At 48.7% G+C, this 10924-nt stretch overlaps 1 protein-coding gene across 18 annotated transcripts in view; it reads left to right on the top strand.

The window, feature by feature from the left end:
* The window catches only part of CACNA1C (calcium voltage-gated channel subunit alpha1 C), an 800874-nt gene that overhangs the window by 561180 nt on the left and 228770 nt on the right, over positions 1-10924 (top strand). The window lies entirely within an intron of this gene.

Genomic DNA, 10924 nt, shown 5'->3' with positions numbered 1-10924 from the left:
ATACCAGCTGAGAAAGGCACCATAAGAAGGATTCCCACACTCTTTTTAGATACCTGCCTTTGTGTTGGTCTACCTTTCACTGTGTAACTGCTATGGTGGGAACAGAGGTTGTGTGGAGGGGCCTATGAGAAGCGGGGGCCGAGTAGGGTGCTGTGGAGGCCGCACTGTGGTTTTGGAGAGACAGGAGTTATCAGGGAGCTACCGGAAGCTCTCCTGCAGTTTAAAGTGGATGTGTGGATGGAGAGCAGCTGTGTTCCTGGGATCACTGGCCAGCCAGCCACCCCACAGGGGCAGAGCAAACAGGCTGTGAGCTCTTGAACTGCCAGGCACACCGGGGGTCCTTGGCAAGGAGTGGAGCATGAAGGCCCTCTTCCTCTTCAGGGCCTGGAGGACAGCATCCTCTGCCTGCCCGCCAGGGTCCTGGCCCAAACCAGCATCTTCCCAGCCCACTTCTCTCTCCAGAGGCTTCATTATCTTCCCAGTTCCCCGGGCTACAAAGCCTCCTTCCTCCTCCCTCTGCTGTGCCCTTCCACAGTTATCAGTGCCTGTGTTCAGTCAGTCAAGTCGTATGGGCTGTCCTCTTTGCTTGGACCTCTCATTCCTTCCCTCTTCTCCCCTCACCTCTCTCTGCCTGGACTTGCAGCCCCCTTGCTGCCCTGCCTTCCAGCCCCACTCCCACGCAACCTGTGTAATGCAGCCTAGTTCATATTTCTGCAGCCAACTGTGTCATTCCCTTGTTCAAAAGCTTTGAATGTCTCTCCGTGGCTACAGAATAAAGTCTGAACATCTCTCAGTATTTCAGGCATCTCCAATCTGTGCCAGCCAATAACTTGAACCTTATCACTCCCTACTGCCCCGCCACAAAGCCAGACTGCATCTTGTTTTCCAGAAATGCCTGCTGCTGTCCTGTTTCTGCACCTTTCTCCATCTCCCATTCCTCTGCCTAGAGCACCGGTTTCCTCCCCTGCTCCTCTGCCGCCTCCCAGCCCAGGTCAGAGAGCACATCTTGGCTCAGGCCTCCCAGAGCCCCCATCTTAGGACAGGCACCGTCAGCATTCAACCCACCAGTGGGTGGGGGTGGCCCAGCGCTCTTGTTATATAGAATGCTCTCGGGAGGCAGGAGCACGCACTGGTAACTTCTTATTCACTCTCCCACTCAGTGTGCAGGGCAGTGATTTCTATTTCACAGACTTCCCCCAAAAAAACATATTGAATTGAATCCTCTTCAGATCAGAGAATTAAGGTCTGATAGCCCTACATTCATACCTAGTTGACCAAATACCATTTTTCCAGTCTTAGCCACATTCATGGTAGCCCCCAGAGAGAGTACTGTGGCTGACAGAATGGGTGGAAATTATTCAGCATTGTGAAAGTGGGCCGAGAGGAACGGTTGGAAGAAGTTAGAATTATATAGTCTCAGGAGAAGAGAAAGCCAGGAGTCGACAGCACAGGGACAAAGCTGCCTCATGCCCACATACTACCCATAGGATGGGACATTGTTTCACTGGTATGGAGTCAAGTTTTAGACTCTGAGTTTGGATCATGGACACATTTTGGCCCTCTGGGGCTCTTCTGGGCTGGGGGACAGAGGAAGGACAGGGGCAGAGGCATGAGAGGGGATGTCTTTTTCTTGCATGGAAGGTGAAGAAGGCCTGGATGGTCTCCTTTTATCTTGCTCAAGATCATCTCACATGGGTACTGTTTGCCCCATTTTGCAGATGGAAAAAGTGAGGCTTGAAAAACTTACTCACATTGTTCAGCTTGTAAGTTGCAAAGTTATGTGGGCCTTGCTCCCGGTTCTGCTCCCTCCATACCATACTGGTCTCTACCACAAGCCCCCTCAGGAATGCCCTGCTCTTCCAACCAGGAGGAACCAGAAGAGGGCCCTCCAGTCCCCCAGCCAGAACAGCCTGTGAATTTTCCTTGGTTGTGGCATTTATCGCTTCAGCCTAATATGCAAAGCAGGTGGACGGAGAAAGGAGGTAAAGAGCGGAGATGGGGGTGGGGGTGGTTGTGCAGGTAGTAGGGCATGGGTTTGATTTTTTTTAAGTTGAAATTTATGATTCTGAGAACTGTATTTGCAGCATGGAAAGAAGTTATGGCATTACCGGCCGGGCGCGGTGGCTCAAGCCTGTAATCCCAGCACTTTGGGAGGCCGAGACGGGCGGATCACGAGGTCAGCAGATCGAGACCATCCTGGCTAATCCTGTGAAACCCCGTCTCTACTAAAAAAAATACAAAAAACTAGCCGGGTGAGGTGGCGGGCGCCTGTAGTCCCAGCTACTCGGGAGGCTGAGGCAGGAGAATGGCGTAAACCCAGGAGGCGGAGCTTGCAGTGAGCTGAGATCCGGCCACTGCACTCCAGCCTGGGCGACAGAGCGAGACTCCGTCTCAAAAAAAAAAAAAAAAAAAAAAAGAAGAAGTTATGGCATTACCTTGCTCATGGAAAGAAAAAGCGAACTGAGGTCAAGCGCCATCCCTTTGGAATGGTTTACGAGGCGAGTTTGTTTGGAAGGAGATGTGTCAATTCTGTGACCTATCCGAGTTTCCTTCAGTTCAGGTTGCTTCGGACTGGCTTAGAGGAGGGTGTTGATCAGCCAGAATGCTCTGGGAATGGGAGTTGTAGCTTACCACTTTCCTGCCTTGGCAAGTACCGTGTGAGGAATGGCATAGAACCGTCTCTGATGGTTCTGGGCTGTGCAGTGCTACAGCGTCATCACTTCCAAGTCTCCGATCCCAGGACCTCAGCACTACGGGGCCCCGGGCGGGGGGGATCACTGACATGTGGTATCTTTGGAGAAGTCCTGTCACCTACCTAAAGCCATGGGTCACTTTAAGAATGGACCTGCCTGTGTCTACTTGGCCTTGCCCAGAGTAGGCACCCAGTAAAGAGCTGATTTGATTTTAATTTGGTGCTTTGCAAATAAATCTATACACCTAGGAGTTAAAGTAGCTCAGCAGAGGGATGGAAGAGGAGATGAATCATCCTAAATTTCCCTTTGATCCATTTCCTCCAATAATCAGTGCTCAGCCCGCCTACACTACAGTTACCCTTGGCTCCGCCACCCACTCCACGCTTCCTTCTCCGTAAACACTGGGGGATAAGAAGCTTATGCCACATTAAGACATCTTAACTGTCAGAGGCTATCAGTGGAGGGAAGAGTGGCGGCTCCAGCCTTTCTCACTACTTGCTGATGTGGACAATTATCATCCAGTAATGGAGGGAGATTAGCCACGTATTGTATTTCCATCATCGGGTGCATGGCATGGGAGGATGATTTATAGAACATGGAACCCTGGAGCTAGTGGAAAGGGCACAGAAAGTAGAATCATTGGCCTCAGAGCAGTAGCTAGTGTCTGGGGGAACCTCCTTGAGCCACATGCGTGCCAGACCATCCTGAGTGCTTGAGAGAGACATGGGCACATTAACGCACATTTAAGTCCCAACAGGGCACCCAGAATACTAAGATAAATAGACAGCATCTCTGTCCCGAGGGGACTTACAGCCTAGTTCAGGAGACAGATGTACCAACAGACAGGTGACAGTGATGAACTGCAGTCATGAACCAGGGGCTGGAGAAACACAGAAGAGGGAGAGCAGAGTTTGGAAGAGGGTGGGAGGGGCTGCCTGCCCCAAGAGTGATTCATGAAGGTGCTGTATCAGTCAGGGTTGGTGGACCATTGTGATGAGCAGCCCCCAAGTGAAATCTCAGTTGCTTTAGTACAGTAAAGGTTACTTTTCACTCCACAGTGGAGTGTGGGCTGGGGACTGGAGGGAGGAGAGTTCCGCCGCACCAGTCTTCAGGGCCCAAGGCTGCATCCCTTTGGTGGCTTTGCCACCCCCGCGGCCTCGCGGTCTCCCCTGTCTGCTCTGCATCAGGCCAGCAGAAGAGGGAGCATAGAGGGCCTGCTGGAGGCTTCAGCAGCCAGGCCTGGGAGTGTGGCCATCGCTCCCGACACACCATCGGCCAGAACACAGCTCCCAGTTCCGCTTGACTTCTAGGGAGCTGGCAAACAGCCGCTAGCTAAGTGCTCGGGGGCAGAAGGACTGGGGCTGGGTGGGCACAGGACAGGGTCCCTGCTGCAGTTTGGCAGCAGGTCACATGGCCAAGAGATCACAAACGGACCTTGTAAGCTGAGAGGGCTACAGTTGCAAAGTTGTAGAAGCAAAATATTTTTTAAAAGAAGGAAAGGAAATGGAATTGCCCATGTTTCCTGGTGATTTTAGTTCAGGGTGCACAGGGGAGAAGCCAAAAAGAAAGATCAGGCCGGAAAGACTGGGACCTGGTCCCATAGGGCCTCGGAGTGGGACTCTATCCTGTGGTTAAGGAGGAGCTACCGAAGAGATTTAAGCAGAGGGATGACAAGGTACCAGCTTACCATCGAAAGTTCGCTGTGCAGCTGGGTGTGGACAATGGGCTGGAAGCAGAGAGAAGCTGGAGGCAGAGCAGGGGGGCAGTCAGAGGTTGATAAGGCCTGAGTGGGAGTGGACAGGCAGGGAAGGATTGGAAAGAGCCTGTATCCACTGGGATAGGATCCTAAGGGCAGACAGGCCCTGAACACCTATCCTGGAGGCTCCAGGATAAGCAGCTTGTGCTGTTCAGCCTCAGGGCTGATGGAGGAGGTTGCACAGTGCCACGCCCCTCTGAGGAGCTCTTCCTGGGAGTCGGTTTGTCCTGCCTGCTCCATGGCGGGATCCCTGCCATGACCCTCTGCCCCTTCGCATTCCAAGGCCTGTTTAATACCCATGACCACAAACACACCCACAAGCGGTCCCCTTACCCTAAAAGGTGCCACATGGAGAATTCCAAGTAACTCAGCCTCATTAAATCCCTGCCCTCATGATTAAGTGCCTCCTGGGGAAAAAGTCGAGTAACAACCCCAAACATGGGCTTTGATGGCTCCATCCTTCAGGATGACTTCACCAGATGGAAATACTCATGCCTCTGGTGACAGCTGTAGTGTTTCCAGAAGAGATTTCTACTCTCATATAACAGGAGACTTTGTCCTCTTAAATAACTATAATACCTGCTGTAAGTACTGGACTATTAATCACTGTGGTCACTTTGTGTTGAAGCTACACTGCTGGAGGGACAGAACTGAAGCCTTGCCAGAAACAACAGAGAATCTGCTTAAGGAGTTGCCTAATAAAAAGGGTGGTCTGTTGGGGAGATAGATGGAATTCTTCAAAATAGAAGGCAATTGGCAGCGTTAGGCTGGGGTGAGGGTGAGGAGAAGAGGGGCAGCTGGGGAGAGAAGGGCTGGCTTGTGTATGTTTTCTTTTCTTTCTATATCCTGGTACCAGGTGCTGGATTCCTTATTTAGCCACACGGTTATCTCCATCGCAATCCAAAAATGACGGAATCCTAAAACCCTGGGGTATAAAGGGGGCTCCAGGTCCCTGAGTCTGTCCTCATTCCCTGGGCTTAATCATGCATCCCTGAGCCACACCCTACCCCATGGGGGGCTGTTGGCCCAAAGACAAGTGTCTGTGCTGCTGTTCCAGGGCCTGTCACATCACAACTGGAGTGACCACCTCCCAGCTGACAGTGCTCCCAGATTCCATTTCTTTGAGAGGTATGAGCAGGTTTCAACACTGTCTCTGGAGAAATCATAGGACATGCTCAAAGGTAGCGTCATGGGAACAGGGCAAGGGCCTTCCACGACAGAACAGGAAGTTGTCCTCATTTCCAAACACGGGGCTTTGAACCTAAACTTGCACTTTACTGATAAGGCCATAAACTCTCCTCCTCCTGCACCCAGTTTCATTCATCAGCAGGGCCCACACATGGGGTGCCATCCAGAGTCACCCCTCCTCAAAGGAAATGATGGGCAAGAAACGTGTTTGCACAAGTCTCTCTAAACACAGCCCATGAATGAATGGTCTCCGGTGAAGGTAGCCTGGAGTGATAGAGTAGCATGTTCACTTCTGCATGGGAGCTGCAGAGAGCCGAAGAAGAGAATGAAGAAAGAAAAAAGCGTGGCCATTTACTCAGTCATAAAAATATACATCCATTGCAATTTAGACTTAATACATATTAGTTCCTCCCACTGAGGAAAAGTAACCCCAGCCAAGATCTGCAGGGCTGAGCCACTGGACAGAAGAGGTTTGATAAGAGAAACGTAAAGGTTTATCCTTTCTAAATAGGTATATTTGAATTTTGATCAAGTTATTCAGTGTTTTGTTTTATTCTACAAAAAAGGATATGAAGACATTTTAAAAATGTCTGGGCAGAGGAGCCCTTGCTGTTCCCTACATCATGCTCTGAAACCTTATTTGCTAAGGCTGAGGCTGGTTTTGACTAACACGGCCCAAGTCTTACTCTAAGGACTTCAGCGAGCGTCTTGTGTGCAGGATCGCAGTGTATGAAGATCAGAGGTCAAGCGAAGACAGACCCCAGACCGGCACCGTTAAAGAATGATTACAACTGCGCTGGGACTTGTTTGTGTCTTTTGCTTGAAGTAATAGACTAAATCGACTCTCAGCAACTTACTGATGAAGTTGAAAAGCCTTAATTATTTGCTTGACAGGCTGGCTTTAAAGGAAAAAGCCTTTGTTTACCTTCTCAATTCCAGGCTTCAAATCAGCCTGTCCAACCATTGTCTCTCATGTCCACGACTCACGAGATATGATCATGGTGTCCAATATCAGTGATTATGTTAACAAAATTATCTGAAAATAACCAAATGCACACCTACTAACACAGGCACACACCCCGAACACAGGAGCAAGAAGAAATGAAGGGCTCCTTTCTTGTCAGGAATATTCAGAATTGGAGTCTTGATGTATTTACTAATATTCGCTAAGGTCAGCTGGGTCAGCTTTGAGGAAAAAGCTTGGCATGATGTTTGGTCTGCCTGGCAGAGGCAGAGAAAGAGATCCCTGCTGTCCCCACAGGGGAGCGCATCTGCTTGGCATGAAAAGTCATGTCAGTGGTGGGTCCTAGCCCCTTGGCCCACTTCTGCATTGACTAGGAAGCTAAGGGGTCATTTGCTAACCCATCCTAGGTTTTCATCAAGAAGATCCCAAGCTTCAACAAAAACTGCAGAGTTTCTTCTTGTACCTCTTACATGGTATAAAATCATTTCCATTAATTATAATTTCCATAATTCCTTAGTAAACTAATTCTATTCATCTATGAAGTCCTACCCCTTGATTAGATGAGTTGAGAGTACAGCAATCTGGGATGAATGACCCTCCTCTCCCAACAGGATGCCAGAGTTTTGAGCCTGAACAATTGTCGTGTGCCGTACAGGAACTAACAGGAGCCAGAGAAAAGCAGACAGCCTGACTTCACGGCCCCACTTAATAGCCAGTCTACAGCTGGCCTCTCCCAGTTTCCTTGTTTGTAAAAGGAGGGGGAGGGGGTTTAGATCAGTAAAAGCCACTCCCAGCTCTGGTGTTTGTTTCTATAGTTCTAAGTTGACACACGTTAGCTTTAGCTCCAGAAGCCTGGGCCAAACCTGATCATTTCAGTCCATCAGACCCCAGAGGAATTCAGTTGATTCTAGAATCTTATAGTCCACAGACTCCTGGAATTGCGCTTTTCTTCCTGCAGGCTTGCCTGCACCCTGAAAGCCAGCCCATTCTTCCAACGATCCTCCACACACTGGTGCACACCCTGATTTCTCTGCACAGAAAACCCAGCCCCTCCATCTGCCTTCTGAACTGCCACTGTTACCAAGCCAGGCTTGCCCTACCCATCATGCAGTGTGCCAATCACTGAGACACAAGTTTTTCAGCGGAGAAAGGGTTTGTTCACAAGGCAGCCAAGCAAGGAGATGGAAGAGCAGGTCTCAGATCCACTTCCCCAAAGATGGGGTTTTAGGGATATTTATGGGATACAGGAGCAAGGTCCAAGGCGTGGGGAAAGGTGATTGGGGGTAAAGAAAAGTGAGGCAGTCAGTGGTCTATGCAAGTGTGGTCAAGCTTCACAGCTTTTCCTAGGATTCAAGTTCACAAAATGGCATCGTTAGCGTGATCTGAGGATGGATGTTTAGGCCCTCTGATGTCAAAAGGTCGCCCACTGGACACTCAACGCAGGCGCAGTTGGAGGATTAGTGGTCTCAGCTAGCTTGAACTGGACAAAAGCTGACCCCAGTTCTTGAAAAATGACTTAAGCAACCATTACCATGGTGACTTATACGTCAGAGATGTTATCTGTAAGGAGGCTTGTGGAAGTTTAGTTATGTATTGCTTAGCTACATGACTTTTAGCTGCATATGTTTTAAAATCAACTAGAAGCCAGTGAGGCAAGTTAGGTTTGGTGGACCTCATTAGGTTAGCCCTTGGTTTCACCACCCCACCTTCAAAGCCCCGTCAACCGTCCCTTCCTTTTCTGCCTTTCCTATCCTCACCACCTCTTCTCCCCAGCAGGGTCTTACCCCCTCCTTCATGCTCCCAAAAACCCCATCCCACGACTGCATCATAGTACTTATTGTACATGAACTGTAGTATCTCCCTATCTGCTGTATTCATTGCATTTTATCTGTGGCATTCATCTATCTGATACCATCTGCTGGGTAGTACATCTTGAGTGTGGGGACTTTTGTGTTACCAGAATCCTGGCGCATAGGCAATCAATGAATATTGGTTGGAAAAGGGTTTGGAAATTGAGGGATAAAAGTAGGGTCTTGGCTTGGAAGTCCTTGGAATTCTACCTCTGGGAATGGATCGCTTAGGCCTGCTTTGTCACTGTGTCAGATCTAAAACCAGGTTGGGCCGGATCTGATCCAGCAGAGGATATGTAATTAACCAGACACACACATTAATTTTTAATCTTCCTTTCCTTGCCTGTCAACATTTCTTTCTCATTTCGCAAGGAGGACATGATTATCCCATGATGTTTTTCTTCGTGTACTCATTTCTCCTCCTCTTTCTTCTTCGAACATGTCCAAGGAAGTGTCAGAAATATTTCTCATTTTCATCTGTCTCAAGAAGGCCAGGTAGCCAGCTAAGAATAGCCATCAGGAAATAAGAGAATACCAAGAATAAATTCTGAGTTGCTTCTTTACAACTAGAAAGCTGAATACATTTAAGGCTTGAAAGGACAACACCCTTCAAAGGGAGCAGAGGTTTCATTTCATCCATTATGTGGTCTTCAGCGTAATGCTCATTTCATTCACTGGCTGCAATGGCGATTTATGGAATAAATGTTATCACAAGCTGGGACGTAATGAGATCTCAACTGTGTCTCCTGGCTGTAGTGGAAAGCAACCATTTTGGTAATAAATAGAGGACAGCATCTAATTTGTAAATTCCTTTTTCCGTTGCTAAGTTTAATCAGATCAGGGAAACTAAAGGGAATTGTTGATGACCAAAAATTATTTTCCATGCCTTAATCTGGCCAGGAAGCATTACTCCTAATGGAAATGGCATGTTGCTCTGGCAATGGAAGGGGATGACATTTGTCATTAGACTAACCCAATTGTTGCATATTGAAAAATATGTTTAGACCAAAATCTATTTAAAACCCAACAGAAGCTGAGGCCCCATGTTGCCCTGGTACTGGTATTACTGGTTCATAGAAGTGAAAACTCTTTCCAGTTAAGCTACAGAGATCTGTAGCAGTGGCCATCCTAAAGATTTCTTCTTGACCCCACTGAACAGCCAGAGCAAGGCCAGAAGGACCACCATGGAGCCCAAACTGTGGTCACAAGTGACCTTTCCTGAATGGCAGAGAGTGGGTTCAGAGAACAGAACACAATCCCTGGCAGGGCCTTGGCTTACTTTAGGGTTAAAAAAAATTCAAGGGGGCACAAAAGGGCGTTGAATGCGGCTCTCTTTTTTCCAGATGTGCTTCAATTTTTTTTCATGATTAAACATAAAGATCGTTTCCAGGATAGGGACCATGCCATAGTTAAGTGACTGTTACCACCCAGTAGGAACTTCATGAATACTGCATCATGAGAATGACAGCAATGAGGAGCACATCTGAGAAGCTGATGGCCCCAGAGGGAGCATGGCTAACTGTGACATCTTTAGGGGGTGGCCCTGAGAATGCTGTATCCCTTCCAGTAAGAGTACCGTCTCCAGGTGACCTTTAGATACAAAGCAAGGGGTCCTAAGGACATTCTTCTCTTGGTCTGCACTTGCTTTTGTATTCCCCAGTACATATGCCCAGGGTCCAGTCATCCTACACACTCAGAGCTCTGATATTGAATATGAGGAACGACAGCTACTGCTTATCAAGCACCTCCTTTTGCCCATATTGTCTTTGCCCTCACTTCACCCTCTGAGACTGGTATGATCTCCATTCCCAGATGAGAAAAGCGAGGTTCAGATCATTGGCCTGAGGCCAGTTGGCTAACAGGAGGTTTACCCAGGCTCACACCCAGGTACGCCCCATCTGACTCAAAAGCCTTCCCTCTTTCTCTTTTGTCAGAGAGGCAAGCACATGGTAGACCCCCAGAATCATGAGCCTGGTGATAGGAGAAGTGGAGTGGAAAGAAGCTCTAGAGAGGGAGTATGGAGACCTGGTTCCTAGTCCCAGCTCTGATACTAACTGACCCTGTGACCCTGAACAACCCTTTCCTCCCTGGGCCTCAGTTTCCTCATAGGTAAAAGTAATACCCAAAGGATCTGTAATCGTCTATTAATCTTTCTGCATTCTAATCCCCTTGAAGCCCCCTCCAGCCCTGTCTTTCTCTTGGAGTCTTATATTCCAGAACAAGTGTATGACTGAGCTGAGGAGAAGATGCCCTCATTTTGCAAACAGACGCTTCTCCCATCTTGGCCAGGCAGCAGAGGTCACAAGAGAGGAAGCGTCCACTGTGTAAGGACTCTGAGCAGCTTCTCTGCCAGCATACATCCGGCAGCTGACTCTTTCCTCGGGGCCCACACTCTCCTGCCCTTTTCCCAGAGCCTCTACCCTGACAATATCTATCTTTACCTTGAGAGCACTGAACAGTAGAACCTCAGTGC

Source organism: Rhinopithecus bieti, unplaced genomic scaffold, assembly GCF_001698545.2.
Source record: "Rhinopithecus bieti isolate Rb0 unplaced genomic scaffold, ASM169854v2 scaffold_2654, whole genome shotgun sequence".
NCBI classification, from domain to species: domain Eukaryota; kingdom Metazoa; phylum Chordata; class Mammalia; order Primates; family Cercopithecidae; genus Rhinopithecus; species Rhinopithecus bieti.
This window is presented reverse-complemented; position numbering and strand designations above follow the sequence as displayed.